Source organism: Cavia porcellus, unplaced genomic scaffold (assembly GCF_034190915.1).
Source record: "Cavia porcellus strain 051 isolate PalLab524CR breed Dunkin Hartley unplaced genomic scaffold, mCavPor4.1 scaffold_3, whole genome shotgun sequence".
NCBI classification, from domain to species: domain Eukaryota; kingdom Metazoa; phylum Chordata; class Mammalia; order Rodentia; family Caviidae; genus Cavia; species Cavia porcellus.
In genome coordinates this window covers 15,753,953-15,770,328 of record NW_026947486.1, presented here as the reverse complement: position 1 = coordinate 15,770,328, position 16,376 = coordinate 15,753,953, and positions in this window count along the sequence as shown.

The window sequence follows — 16,376 nt, the reverse complement described above, 5'->3', positions numbered from 1 at the left end:
GAATAGAGGAAAGCAAAGGAAAATATATGCAAAAATGTCTACAATAATTATCCCTCAGCAGTGTCATTGTAGAAGTTTTTTATTTTCTGGATTTCCCAAAATTTATAAATAGATATGTAATAGTTTATAATTAAAACAACTACATGTTCACAAAGACACTAATCAGATGATTTTGGTGAAAGATTACATGGAACAAGACAAAATAAAAAGCTATAGCTGAAGGATGAAAAAGGAACAACTCATGAGCAATTTAGAAGGTATACTTAGCATGATTTGTTTTAACAATTTAAGAAGGCCGGAGAAAGGAGGAATGTCACAATGATCTGCTGACTGAGGCCACTGGGCAACTGATGATACTTTCACCTGAAATACCAGCTGCGCAAGTGGGAGAGAGATTCTGCAAGAAAGATAAACCAGGAGTGTAATTTGAAACAGAATGAGATTGAGAGGCCCCAGGCCATTGTAGCAGACAGTGTGGGGCTCCTAGCCTGCATCTCTTTTCTCTTGTCTGCCTCTTAATAGGAGCCCTGATTTAGAACTACTCACCATCCCCCATACAGCTGAATACTTCAAGGGAATCTGCCCTCATCCCTCATCCCTCATCCCTCATCAGTTTCTTAGGAATGTTAACTTACCAGTGCAGCATTTTTTCTTGCTTTTTATTAACAATTTCTAAGAATTATTAGATGGGATGTTTAATCCTTTGTCTGTTGTATACGTTAAATGTATTTTTCTGCTAATCTGTTCTTTTTCAATCTTATTTTTAGAATCTTTTGCCATATGTAATTTTAGAATGGCTATGTTGTTTTTTCTCTAAATCTTTTCCTTTGTAGCTTCTGGATTTTTGTTTTCTTTAAAAAAAATTTCCAACATCAAGCTTTAAACAAGCTGGGTGTGATGGTACATGCCCATAATCCTAGCACTTGGGATGCTGAGGCAGGAACATCTCTACAAGTTTGAGGCCAGCAGGGGCTACTTAGTGAGCTCAAGACCAGCCTGGATTACATAGCAAGAACTTGTCTCAAATACAAGACAAAACAAAACAAATTTTTAAAGAAATGTTCTTTTGTATTTATTTCTAGTACCTTATAGTTTTGATTTTTTTGTGTTTGCATTGTTTCCTTAAATAATATTTTTATAATGGAAAACTTTGATCATACAAAAGCATAGAGGACATTATAATTTTGGTTCCTCATATTAACAGAATTATCAGTATTTGTCTTTTTTGAGATGGGGTCTCGCTATGCAGTTCAGACTGGCCTTGAGCTCACTTTGTAGCCCAGGCTGGTCTCGAATTTGCAACAATCCTCCCACCTCACCCTCCTCCCAAAAGAGTGCTGGGATTACAGGTGTGAGCCACCACGCCCGGCTCCATATTTGTCTTTTTTTAATTTTTAATTTTTATTAGTACATGTTTGTAATACATAATGATTACATTCCTTGTGGGGAGTTGGTATGTGGACATGACACACCTCCATTGTTTTTTCATCCCATTCCCCTCTCCTCCCTTCCTGCCATTTGTTTGTGTCCTTCCCTTTTACAAAAGATTCGTCTCCCTATTTGCTATTATTATCTTGCACTTTATTTATATTTTGAGTTTTTTCATGTAAGATAAACCATGCAATATTTAAGCTCGTGTGTCTGATTTATCTCACTTAACATTATGGTCTCACAGTGCATCCATTTTCCTACAAGTTATTCAAGTTTATCTTTCTTTATAGAAGAGTAGTATTCTGTTTTGTATAAATACCACATCTCCTTTATCCATTCATTTGTTGATGGACATACAAGTTGCTCTCAAGATTTAGTTATTATGAATTGTGCTATTATGAACATGGGTATGCATGTGTCACTGTACTATGATATGTTTAACATTTTTGGAGAGATACCTAGAAGAAGAATAGCTGCGTCAAATGGAATTTCTAGTTTTAGTTTTTTGAGGAATCTCCATACTGCTTTCTATAATGGTTGTACCAGTTTTCATTTCTGCCAACAATATAAAAGTGTTCCTTTTTGCCTTGCAACCTCTTCAACATTTGTTACTGTTTAATTTCTTGATGATAGCCATTCTTTCTGGAGTAAGGTGAAATACTCAATGTTCTTTTAATTTGTGTTTCTCTAAGGACCAGAGATGTTGAATACTTTTTAAAAATGTATTTGTACTTCTTCTTCTTTTTTTTTTTTTTTTTTTGTCTTTTTCCTTTTCATCAGTACCGGGGATTGAACTCATAACTGCCTGCTTGCAAGGCTGGCGCTTATGCCGCTGAGCTAAACCCCCAGCCCCCCATTTGTACTTCTTGTTCTGTGAAGTGTCTGTTCACTTCAGTTGCCCATTTTTTGGAGTTTTTTATTTGGTAGTCTAATTTTTAGATAGTCTAGATACTAATGCTCTCTCCAAAGAACAGCTAGCAAAGTTTATTCCCATTCTGTAGGTTGCCTTTTGGCTCTGGTTGCTTTCATTGCTGTGCAGAAGCTATTTGCATTTTTGTGTTTAGTTTATTTCACTTAGTATAATGTTTTCAAGGTTTATCCATGTTGTACAATGCATTAGAATTTCATTTTTAAAGATGAATTATTATTTTGTATGTATATACCACAGTTTGATTACCACTCATCTTTTGATGAATGCTTATAATGTTTTCCCCTCTTAGTTTTTGTGATTAATACTACTATGGTCATTGTTACACATCTATGCTTGAGTCTCTGCTCTCAATTCTTTTGAGTATATACCCAGAATGGTACTGTTGGATCATTTGGTAAATCTTTGTTTAACTTTTTGAGCAACTATGTATTTTAAACATGTATTCTCACTGAGATTTTGATTGAGCTTTCATTAATTTTGTAAATAAATCTTGTGGGAATTTAAATCTTTACATGATCATTCCTTTCAAGAATGTAATATGGTTAAACTGGGCGTGGTGGTGCATGCTTGTAATCCCAGCATTTGGAAGGCTGAAGCAGGAGGATTGTTAAGAGAATGAGGCCAGCCTGGGCTATAAAGTGAGCTCAAGGCCAGCTTGAAATGCATAGCAAGATCCTGTGTCAAAAAAGACCAATAAATAAATAAATTTGAAATTAAATAAATAAATTAAAGAATGTAATATGTTTGGATTTTACTTTTCTTTAGAGAAGACTCATATAGGCAAAGATGAGGTTGGGGATTTAGCTTAGTGGCATAAGTGCCTGCCTTGCAAGCACGGGGTCATGAGTTCAATCCCCAGTACCGATAAAAGTAAAAAAACAAATAAACAAACAAAAAAAACCCCAAAGTCTTAGTATTTGATGAGTTTTATAGCTATAGTCAATCCCCACCCCCATCCCCCAGTCTTTGTAGGCAGCTCAGTCTGGCCTCTATCTTGCTACAGCCTGGAGGTTGCAAGCCTCCTACCCAGCCTCCCAAGTGCTGGAATTATAGGTATGTGAAACATGCTTGCTCTGGAATCTCTTCTTTAATCACCAATTCCTTCCATCGTTCCATTAGCACAAGTTGACCTTAAATCAGGCTACTTCTACTTCACTTATTCTAATTTAATGCCCAAAAAGTCTCAGTCAGCAAGTATGGAAATTTTGGCCAGGCACCGTAGTACTAGAAATATGAAAGCCTTTACTTCTTTGGTATTATTAAGCCAATTTATTTGCTAATGCTCTTGATGAAATATGTCCTAGGCAGGAACTCTGAGAAGTTCAGAAAAAAAATTTTCCTCATTAGTTAAAAATATATGTAAGTTATAATTTTGGAAATTTGAATAAAATGCTAAGATGTGTGTTTATAAATTTTCCATATGATTTTATAATCTCAAAATGATTTATTTACTCCATTAAATAAGGAGATTTGCTACAGATTGAATGTGTATGACCCACCAAAATTCATAGGTGGAAATCTTAACCCACATGGTGAGGGTATGAAGAGGTAGGGTCCTTGATAAGTTACTAAATCAGGAAATCTCTGCTTTCATGAATGGTATTAGTGACTTCTTACCCCTTTCATTATGTGAGGACATAGTAAGAACTCAATCATCTATGAACCTGTTATTGTTTGTGTCTAGATGTCCCCTTAAGCCTTAAGCAAACATAAGTGGGGCTTTTCAGAGATGACTGGATCTAGAGCATGTGATTGATTCATGGCACAATGCTGGGATTTCTGATTGGTTTGGCACCTCTCTACTCCCAGAAACCTAGATAGAGTACAAAAGGGACAGAAAGACACTGTTAAGGTCGTTTCCTTGCTGGTATTGCTACCTTGGGGATACTATGAACTCCTCTTCTCTGTGATGCTCCTCTGTCATGTACCACCCTGCTTCAAAGCTCACCAACTATGGAATGAAACCTCTACAAATTGAGGTATATAAAACCTTCCTCTTTTAACTTTGGATGTCAGATATTTTGGCTCAGCAATGAGAGAAAAGTAACTAAGACAGACAACAAAGCAGATCCTCATTAGATATCAAATCTGCTGGTGCCTTGATTTTGGATTTGTCAGCCTTCAGGATTGTGAGAAATAGATTCTCTTTGTTTATAAGTCATTCAGTTTGTAGTATTTTGTTATAGCAGCCCAAACAGACTAAGGTTTTTCTGTGAAATCAGAACTGTCTATATAATAAAAATATACAGTCTGTTTCTAGTAGCATTTAAATTGCAAACTCATTGAATGAATGGAATTCAAATATGCAAGACTTTCATCTTCCATAGCATCATCTTTCATAATATCTGAATACCTTACACTGGATAAATATTTTAAATATGTTGTCTATGAAAGGAAGGACACTTCTTTTCTTTTTTTTCTTTTTTCTTTTTATCGGTACCAGGGATCGAACTCACGACCACCTGCTTGTAAGGCAGGTGCTTATGCCACTGAGCTAAATCCCCAGCCTCCTCTTTCTTTCTTCTTTCTTTCATGTTGAGGATTGAAACCAGGGCCTCATGCACTCTAGGTAAGCACTCTACCACTGAGCTACACCCCCGGGACCAGGAAAGCAATCTTTGTTACAGGCAGCTGAGTTAGTAAGAAAAATTATAGGTAGTCAGACAGGGCTGAGCCCTCAGATGAGCCAAAGCAGCAGTTCAGATACCTTGCAGCTTTGGAAGACACAAACACCTCCTGCTGGGGGCCAGATCTCAAGACAAAAGGCAAAGCAAATACAACCACATCCTAAGGATCCACAGTCCAAATAGTTCTCTATCATCCTGAAAAGTCAGGAGTCAGCATCCCACCCCCTACAGGAAGAGGTCACTGCTGTTAAGCAGGCCCACTTACTACGTGACTCGCTCCCCTATTTGTTCATAATTTAATTAATTTTACCTGAGCAATTAATCTTACTAGTTGACCACAGTTTTGTCCTGCCTTAAATGCATCTTTCGAGTTCCCATTTTTCCTCACCTTGGACCCATCTAACCTCATGGTTTTGCTCTATAAAAATCCCTAGAAAAGTCCCTGGCAACTCACTCGGGACCCCTTCTGTCTCTCTCAGACAGAAGCTTTCTTTCTCTCAACACATATATTACACTCTTAACCTCTGTAGTTCCTAAAATTCACTCTTCGATTTTAGAGAACATGAACTTGTAACGGACATATATAATAGGTCAGGAGTTTCATTCCCCTATATCATCTTCACGAGGCTTTTTATTTTATTTTACTTTTTTTCCCCATTTTTTTTTTTTTTTTTTTTTTTGAGACATGGTTCAGGCTGGCCTTGAACGCACTGTGTAACCCAGGCTGGCATCGACCTTGTGGTGACCTCCTGCTTTAGTCTCTTGAGTGCTAGGATTATAGGCTTGTACCACCATCCCCGGCTTTTATTTTATTTTTGAGACAGGGTCTCACTATGTAGTGTGAGTTGCTTTTAAACTCACTGTGCAGCCCAGGCTGACCTGGAATTTGGGGTGATCTTCTTGCCTTAGCCTTTTGAGTGCTAGGATTACAGGCGTGCACCATCATGTCTGGTGTTGGCTTTTTAAAGCTGTTTATTTTGTAGGGTTTTTTAATCTAGAAATTGGTTGAAACATTCTTGTTTCTTCAACTAGTTTTTATAAAAACATGAGTGAGGGGCTGGGGAATTTAGCTCAGTGGCATAAGCGCCTGCCTTGCAAGTAGGTAGTCTTTTGATCCCTGGTACCGATAAAAAAGGAAAAAGACAAAAAAAAAAAAAAAAAAAAAAAAAAAGTGAGTGAAATAAGCAGTGTCACTATTATCTTTCTTTGTGCTCAAATGACATAAATTAATAACGGAAAAAGATTTTAGAAATAGAAAACAATTGAAATGTATATTTTCTAGAGTCTAGAAATTGGAGATTCGCAACTTCCAAGAAGAACATTTTATTTCTTTGTCCAAAGCATATAATAGTTAATTTATAATGATTTAAAATAATATAGCACACTGTTTTATCTGTAGAAGCATATTTTTCTAACCCATGTAGATCATGAGAAAAATACTATTCTGTCACTAGGTATGACCTTGAGCAGATTTTTACAATATGTTAGTTTTGGTTTTATCATCTATAAAATGAGAACTTTCTTCTTAATTAGTTGTCATCAAAAGCAATGTAATGTTTTCTGGCAAAAGTAGATATCAAATATTGGCAAAGGGAGTAGAGCTTCAATGGCTGAAATGTTGAAAATTTACATGTTGATAAATATGCACATACTATGGTATTACTCAGACGGAAGCCAGCCATCTAAATAATTTCCTAAGCAAACAGGAAATATTTAGTACCTAAAGGTTCCCCCTTTGCCATATTTATCTGTCAAAGTAATATATGCATGTATTTTGAATGGTCAGCTAGTTCTGTAAGTTTTCTTGTGAAAGAACATCTCTACTTTTTACATAGTAAATTTGATACTTATTTTCCTTTCTCTAGATCAGCATTGTTCAATGCAAATATAGGCTATATATAATTTAAAGGTTTCTAATAGGCAATTAGAAATGTAACAAATCATTAAGATTTTAAAAATTAATTAATTAAATTTTTTGGTACCGGGGATCGAACTCATGACCTCGCACTTGCCAGGCAGGCGTTTATGCAGCAGAGCAAAATTCCCGGCTCATTAAGATATTTTACTCTCTCCTTTATTTTTTCTTTTCTCTTTTTGGTTTCAGGAATCAAACTTAGGGCCTCACACTAGTCGGATAGGCGCTGCACCACAAACTATATCCCTGGCCTAAGGTATGCTACTTTCTTGTACTGTCTTTGAAATCCTTTTATTTTACACTAAGAACACATTTCAAGTTAGATGCTAAATTTCCATCGGCAACACTCTATCAGCATTTAATAAAATTTACAGCAGAAAAAGGAGATTTGCACACCCATTATTTCCAGATAGCTTAAATTTTTTCCAATAACTACAGCAAGTGTCACATTTTACATTTAAGTTAGGCTAGTTGGAAGGTAGCGCATACTTGCAGTTTCATCTACTTGGGAGGCTGAGGTAGAAGGACTACTTGAACTGAGGAGTTTTAGACCAGCCTGAGTAACTTAATGAGACTGTGGATCAGAAAAATAATTTTTAAAAATTAGGCTAAGTTAAATTAAATTTATATAAAAAATTCAGTTCATCCCCATATTTCAAGTGCTCAATAGCTACACGTAATTAGTGGATATTGTATTGCACAGAACAACTCTAGAGAACATATTTTTATCAGTCAATGCTTATTAGTGAAACAGATTTAATGCAAGATATACAAATATGTAAGAATTGACAAGAGCTTACAATGACCACCCAGTCAGGTGTGGAAGAGCACAAAAAGGTCTGTCTGTGCACTGGAGATCCAAAGGGTCCAGTCAAAGCCCTGGAGCTCATTATAGTGTCCTGTGCGAGTCCATATCAGGAGGCCACAGGGTCTGTGCTGGAAGGCTAATGGGTTTATGCCAGAGGCTGACGATGATGTCCAAGGTGAAGGGAAAGACTGGAGCTCCTCTGAAGAAACAGAGACAAGCCTTCCTTTTTCATCCCCTCCCCCAACAACATTCATGCAACAAGATGCCCTAGGATGGCTCTTCTGTTTTGAGTAAATCGCCTCAGCCACACTCAGAACTACGCCAATCCAATTTAGTTGGGTGCTTCTCACGCAAATTGACACAATCAGGTAACTATCACAACATTTATATTTCATTGCTTTATTTTTCATTTTTAGCTACATTTACTTGATTTTTCCACTGTGAAAGATGGAGAAGTTGGGAGGAGAAAAATCAAATGTGCATCTGGGCATGGTGGCATGAACCTGTAATCCCAGCACACAGGAGGCTGAGGCAGGAGGAATCACTTTGAGTTTAAAGCCAACCTGAACTACATAGTAAGACTCCATCTCAAAAAAAAAAAAAAAAAAAGTGTGGGATTAGGTTTTCCTTTTGGTGCTGTGATCAAATTACTACTTTAAAAATAACTTCATAATTTTTCAAACTGAAAAACATTTTAAAAATCAATCCAACTTGATAAGCAAATATATGCTAAAAAGAATGCAGTACCAATAGGAATGGTAATAAGGCATGGCAGATTTTATTTTCTGAAGGCTGCATAGTATTTACTTTGATTTACAAAAGTATTTACATTGATTTACAAAAGTATTTACATTGATTCTTCTTAGGACATAATCTTGACATTCTTCTCATCAAGAAGTAGTATCTACATCCCATCCTCTAGAAACTCAGTGGGCTTTTACAACTGTTTTACTAGTACAGTAGTAGTAACATAGTGAAAATTTCAAGATATGGTCATGAAAGGTGATAGTTCCCTCCTCCATTTTTGCTGGAATATTCTTTCTTGAAGCTATTGTCAGCCATTAGTCTGAGACTCTGGCATGCTCTAAGGAAACCAAAGCAACCCACCTGGAGAGGCTATAGGAAAGGTTGCTGAGCTTATAAGAATCAAACTCCCACCAGTCCAGCTCCTCCTGCCTGGTCCCTGCCTTTCCAGCACCAGCCACCCTTTGACAGTAACCCAACCAGAGACCTTAAATTAGAACCTCCCAGATGAGCTCTTCTAAAATTCCTGAGCCACAGAAACCATGTGAGATAATAAAATGACTAATGTTCTAACTTTGAGGTTATATGTATGTAACAATAGTAACCTAATACAAGGCATTATTTTTCTGTTACATTTCGGTTCCCCATCTTTGGAACTCAGTTTCTTTCTTTTTCCTCATCCCCAAAGGGATTCAGCCAGGGCCTTTGTTAAGCTATATCCTCAGTTTCTTTTTTTTTAAACTGTGAGACAAGGTCTTCAAGTCATTAAGTTGCCTAGGCTGGGCTTGAACTTGCAGCCCTCCTGGAGTGTGCCACTACACACAGCTGGAACTCAGTTTCTTAAATTGAGTGCTGTCTTAGACCCCTTGCAGTGCAAAGATTTATATCTACTTTATGCTTCAGTTTAACCATTTGTAAAGTTCTACTAGTAGCCAACCAAGTCTTGCTCAATTTCAAAACAATTTCATCAGTATTATTTAAAAATCCTCTATCATCTTTACCCTTTGCATTTGCAAAGCATCTTTAGCTTTTCAAAACTCCTTTATATGCATTGTTTCATCTAATCCTTCTAACAGACCTATGATGTAACCAATATGCATAGTAATGAGTAAGAAATTGAAAAATAAGGTGACATGTAGGCTAGATGTTTGAATAACAAGCTGCAAGAATTGGAAGGATCCTCACTGCTACCTCCTTTTGAAAGATAAGGAAACAGGTATGGAGATTTTAAATGGCTTGCCCACATTCAAATAGATAATAAAAAATCAGAATTAAAGTCTTCTGATCTTTATTTATTTTAAAGAGAAAAAAGATAAACAATGAAAACAAGTTTCAAAACAGGGTAGGAGGACCGTTACAATAGTTGACATATTGCATATTGTCTTTGTAGTAGCTATTCAGAATAAGGCATGATATCGTGTCTGAACAATATTAGCACAAAACATTCTTTTCAAGGAACAAATAGAAGATATGTATAATTATCTTAACTATCTTGTGTATATATATTTTTTCTTTTCCCCCTTCTTCCTTTCCTCTTGATTGTGGTTTAACTCATTAAATTCTTGCTCAGATTTCCTTTAGATTAATGCTTTGTTTATATTTAAATTTATTTCACCCTGAGACATGCTAAGTTGTATGGAGCTTGGCAGAAGCCTGATATTCTTATGTTAATCAAAAAATTTCTCTTTCTTCTTCTTTATTTGCTGTCTTTAAAACTTTGTTGATGTCTGAAACATTTCGCCAGTGTTTCATTTCAGTGTTAACTCCAACACAAGTGATGATAATTATGTTCCAAAGTTTAGAAAATTATGCACAAATTATCAATTAAGCAAATGCTTCAACAGTTATATGCCTCATCAAGAGAAATTATGCAAACTGTGGGAGAATGACAATTTTACACAAGATGTTTTTATTTATTACATCTCCTAAATTGTTGTGGATAATTTCCAATAATTTTATCAAAATATTACACCCTGTACATTCCAGATGAAAGTTTTTGATTGGAGATTTTTCTGAAATATGTTATAAATATGACAACCCTATGTCAATCTGACACATAGACATGAAATATGAAAAGTTTATCAAATTCAGTGTATTTTCATTTTACTCATTCTATTTGCTACAAATCTGCCCAGTGTTCATTTTGTTGGTTAACATTATCAGGTGCCCACTCATCTGAGCTAGAAACTTTTAAGATTAATTCCAGTGTTGTCTGTTTTCTTGTGTCCTATTCTACACTGTGTCTAATATATCACCAAACCCTGATGACTGGGGAACAGCTCCTAAATCTTTCAATTTCTGTTCTAATTTAAACCCATATTGACAGTAGTAAAACATTATAATAGCTTGAAGAGGTTGGATATAAGAATTTAAAACACAATTCTATTGAACTTGTTTAGAGTCTCTGCTCCATTTTACTCAATTTAATAGAACAAATTTATACTGAGCATCTACCATGTTCTAGACAAATTTGCTAAGGTCCAGAAGATACAAAGATAACTATGAAATGTGAGTCAGCTCCTGATAAGCGGTGGTGTGAGCAAGCAGCAGGCGCACCAGGAAGAGAACCAGTCAGAATCTCCTGAGACCCAGCCATGTTGGAACTTGGGGGACTGAACAAGAAAGCAACAAGTCCTTCCTCCTGGTAAGCAGCCACGTGAGTGAGCAGTGGGGGCACCAGGACCAGAACAAGTCAGTGTCTCCCATGAGCCTACTGGTGTACTCCCCCCCACCCCCATTTAGCAACAGCTGAAGTTGATAGCATCTAAGGCACAGAAAGCAACTAAATGCTTGTATTATTGGGTTGGTTATGCTGACCTGAGACCAGAGGTCTGAGCATCTCTTTGGGAGGATGACCATATGCAATATAGCAAATATGGGGGATTTCCTTCTATCTTCTCTTTGAAGGCAAATATTGTTTTCACTGTTTTTCTTTGTTCTGAACAATTGTCTTGCTCTATTCAATATTCTGTTTTGATAGCTTTTATAATGTTTTGTTTTTGGTTTGATTTTGCTATACCTGATTGAATGGACAACTACTGTGAAGATAAAAAGATATACTATGGAACCTATTACTGTTATCCCAGTATCCTGCCCTGAAGTTCTGTACCAATTTCACTGCATTGATTTGTTTGGCTCTGTTCTGTCTTGTTTTGTTGTATTTTACTACCTTGAAAAAAAAAATGTAAGTCAAGTCCTTAAGGGACAGATGGTAAGAAAAGTAATTACAAGGTAGTAAAAGGCAGAGTAGAAAAGCACCCATGATGTAGATGTCATTGACCTGGAAAAGAAAATTATTTACATGGTGGGAATTTGGAGAAGTTCTGCTGACTTGAAGACAGAAAAGTATTAGAAATTTGTTGTAGATGAAGGAACAACTTATGAAAAGTTATGAAGTTAACTTTTTGGTTAACTAGTATGTGATACAACCTCTCTAGTCCAAATTCTTAACATCTATAAATATAAAAGAGAAAAAAGATGTAGCTGAATTTAAAATCAGGAGAACTGCTAAGACAGAAAGGGAACAGAACGAAAATGAAGATGTAAAGTCTCAGGTTGGGAGGCTCTAGGTCTGGAAGCTGAGGTGGTTCTGCAGGGTAAAGGGAGCTAAACAAAATCCATGCAAGAAAAATGACAGCCATCAGTAACTGGACTGGCTCAGCATCCCCCACCCCATCTAGGAAAGAGGCTAAAAGAGGGAAAAAAGTCAATTGTGAACAATTTGTAAGGGTATGGTTTTAGTAAGTCATAGGTCTAGGATGGTGGGAAGATGCTTTTTTTTTTTGTGGTACCAGGGATTGAACTCACAATCTTGCACTTGCCAGGCAGTTGCTTATGCCACTGAGTTGAATCCCCAGCTCCCATGATGCTTTCTTAGATCCTGGAACTAGATCAAGTCACCCATTGGATACCATCTGACAAGACCCTGGATATGCTTTCATAAAACCTGATTTTGTACTGGAGTCCCTGAGGTGGGGTGAAAATAACAAAAAATGCTAAATAGAATGGTTTAAAGGCAGGAAGATGTAGATCCATGCCCTTGTCATTCAAGAACCTCCAAACCAAAGAAATCTAAAACTGGGAAAAATAAACTACAAATCAGTAATCTGACAAATTTACTGCAGGCACTGATAACTTAATGGACCAGTCTGTCAAAGATTTTAAAATACATTTGTTTGGATGTTCAAACAGAAGGACCAAAGAATAATCTTTATTCAAGAGTGAAATTACTAATAAAAGTAAACACAAAAGAAACAAGAACATATGGATCTGAAAATAAAACAGTTAAGCAATTAAAAACAGGAAGTTTAAAAACATAATATGATGGAACAAACTCTAGACCAAGCACTGTTAAAAGGGCAATCTGGTGAATTAAAATCAGTCCTGATGAACTCTCCTAAAACAGAGCACAGAGAAGAAAAAGATTAAAAGTTAATACAAAAGAGTTATTGAGAGACATGGAGGATAAAGATAATGGAAGAGAAGCAGTAATTAAAGGTGTAGTACCTGAGTGAGGCATGGTGGTGCATACCTATAATCCCAGCACTCTGGGAGGATAAAGCAGAATTTGAAGTTAGCCTGGGCAAACATTTAAAAATGTTGGAGATGTAGCTCAGTGGTAGAATGCCCCTTGGTTCAATCCTTTGTGCTAAAAAAACAATGTAATAGTTGGTAATTTTTCAAAACTAAAGACAAGAGTTTTATTGTTGTTGTTGTTTTTGTTTTTTGCCTTTTTTTGAGGCAGGGTTTCACTATATAGTTCAAGCTGGCCTTGAACTCACTTTGTAGCCCAGGTTGGATACCTCAATTAGTCTCATAGCAGATTTTTCATGACATCAAAAGACAATGGAAAAAAATGAAGGGGAAATTGCTGCAATCTAGACATCTATACCTTGTTAAAGTATCATTTAAAAATGAGGTTAACCTATAAATTAGGAGAATTTGTCACCCATCAACTTAGTAAAAGAATTATTAAATGATGTACTTCAACAAAAACAAAAGTAAGCCCAGAGGGAAAGCATGGTATACAATAATAATGAAAATAAAAACTGATAAGATATATTAGTAAATTTAATTATCTATTGACTAATACCTTAAAAAGAAACAAATTTATTGTCTTAAAAAGTGAAACAAACCATCTGTGTGTGGTAGCACATGCTAGTGATTCCAGATCAGGAGATTGAGGCAGAAATATCTCAAATTTGAGGTCAGCCTAGACAACCTAGCAAGACTCTCAAAGTAAAATTAAAAAGACTGGGAAATAGCTTTATGATAGACCTCTTGTCTAACAGATGGGAGGCCCTGGATTAAATCCCCAGTATTGTAATAAAAAAAAGGAAAATCAAACTCTAGATAACAACGTATGTATTATGGGGAGAGGGGCCATTCAACTGATAGAGAGATTTATCTTGTGTTCTGGAGGGAATAAAATACTGAATAGTTTTAGATTTTTGAAGACAAACTTATAGTAAATGTGAATGTAAATATTAAAGTAGCCATCAAAATCATAGAAATGCAACCTATCACTCTCAAGCAAGTAGAAATGAGGTAGGATAGAAGAAATAAAGACAGAAAGCAGACAAGGAAAATCATAACTAAAATTTATACTTAAAAAAACCCTGCAACTTCTGGGACCCAGTAATAGTTACCAAAGATAATTCATATTGGCCTTCCTTTAATCTGTGCTCTGTTCCTTGCAGATCTGCCACACCCAAATTCCTTCAGAATACTGAGTCCATAAATTGGCTTAAGTTAAAAAGAGTAATGAACAGGAACCTGATTCTAAGATGAATAAACACACTGAGAGAATTTAAAAAATGCTTAAATTATCCATCTTAGAAAAAGGAAAACTGGGCTCATACCTATAAAATGGACCAATACCCTTCTGGGGTTGGGCCACCTTTTATTTGGGTTTCTGTATCTCTCAAAAAAAACCCATAAATGTTCCAGGAAATAACCCAGTTCCAGAAAAATAATCTCTCATACATTTTATTTCTTTGAACATGTACTTTAAAAGTTTTGCCTAATAAATCGCTTATGCCTCTTTGTTTTTTTTTTTTTTTTTTTTTTGTCTTTTTCCTTTTTATTGGTACCAGGGATCGAACTCACAACTGCCTGCGCTTATGCCTCTTAATGATGGGTTTTAAAAATTATTTTTTCACAGTTGGAGTCTGAATTTATTCTGCAGGTAGGACAAGTTAGGTTCCTTATCTCAGTGGGAGCTTCCTTGGCCCCTGTCTGTTGACACTGCAAGGAAACAAAACAAAATAAAACAAGTCAAAAACAAAAAAAGAAGGAGAAAAGGATTATAAGCAGAGGATAAATGCTAAGAAGATAAAATTCAAACACATCAGTAATTATCAAAAATGTTTACAGATGATTTCACCAAATCATGGAAACTAGCATATTGAATAAATAAAACAAAATATAGCTAATATAGTACTTATAAAAATCGTAGTTAAATAAAACAATATAGGGGGTTGGGGATTTAGCTCAGCGGCCTAAGCGCCTGCCTTGCAAGTGTGTGGTTGTGAGTTCGATCCCCGGTGCGGATTAAAAAGGAAAAAGACAAAAATAAATAAATAAAACAATATAGACAGTTTTAAAATAAAGAAAACTTCATTCCATGAACCTCTTTTTTTTTTTTTCTGGTACCAGAAATTAAACTCAGGACCAGACACATGCTTATGCCACTGAGCTATATCCTTGGCATTTTATGAACTTTTAATTCAACTCACAGCACAGTATAATCTGTAATTATACTGTGAAAATTTAATAAAACTTTCATGATTTATATTGATACAGTGTATAAATCCAAACTAGTATGTACTGATTCATTCTCTGTTGCTATAATAACTGGAGCTAGATACTTCATAAAGATAAACAGCTTATTTAGCTCACAGTTTTGGGGTTTAGAGAGCATGGAACTGATATCTGTCGGGCTCTGATGAGACCTTCATGGTAGGCGGTATCACAGCAGCAGAAGAATGTTCAGAAATCACCTAGTAAGACAGAAAGCCAGAGATCAGGGAGAGACCAGTTTTGGTATATTTATAACAACTCCTCTTGAGAACTAACTCACTTGTTAAGTCCAAAATTATTCCCTTTCAAAGGCAATTCCCCCAGTGACCTAATTACCCCATTTATTTTCTTCCTTACTTTGTTTGACAAATAAAACTTTTCTTTTTATAAATTGATTATATCAAGGATTTGTTAGAGTAGTGGAGAGCTTACTAACACTGAACATAAATTTAAAGTTTTATTAACTTTATATGCATATTTTATGAATTTTCACAAAGTAGATATTACCTCATAAACATTATTAACTTCAAGTAATAGAGTATTGCCAAAATACCAGAAAGTGCTCCTATTTAGTCACTATATAGTGTGAAGAACATTCTTTCTCCCAGATACAGCAATTATTCTGATGCAGCACTATATATGATTTTTGCTTCTTTCTCTTTACTATCATATAACTCATTCTTTTTCCTAGTTACTGTTGATCCCATCTATTTATATCTTTCATTCATTTATTATATTTTCTAGGACTAGTACTAGGCCAATATTTTGTTTCCTAGTATCACTATTTAGGACAAAAGCTTTGTTACAGCTTTTGGGGTAGGAATTGTTGGAGGTTGAAATGCTGCATCTTGTCCTTTTTTATTAAATAGGTGAATCATAAATACTATAAAGTCTATTTATAATAATTCTGATTTTTGGATCCCATTTGGTCTGGCTTTTTATTCATTTTAATCCACTTGATAAGTTTCATATGCATGCCTGATTACTTTTGACTGAATGTCATATTTTGTTGTTGTTTATTTTTTTGAGACAGGATGTCACTGTGCAGTTCAGACTGGTTTTGAACTCCCTATGAGAGCTGCGGATTTAGCTCAGCAGTATAAGCACCTGCCTTGCAAG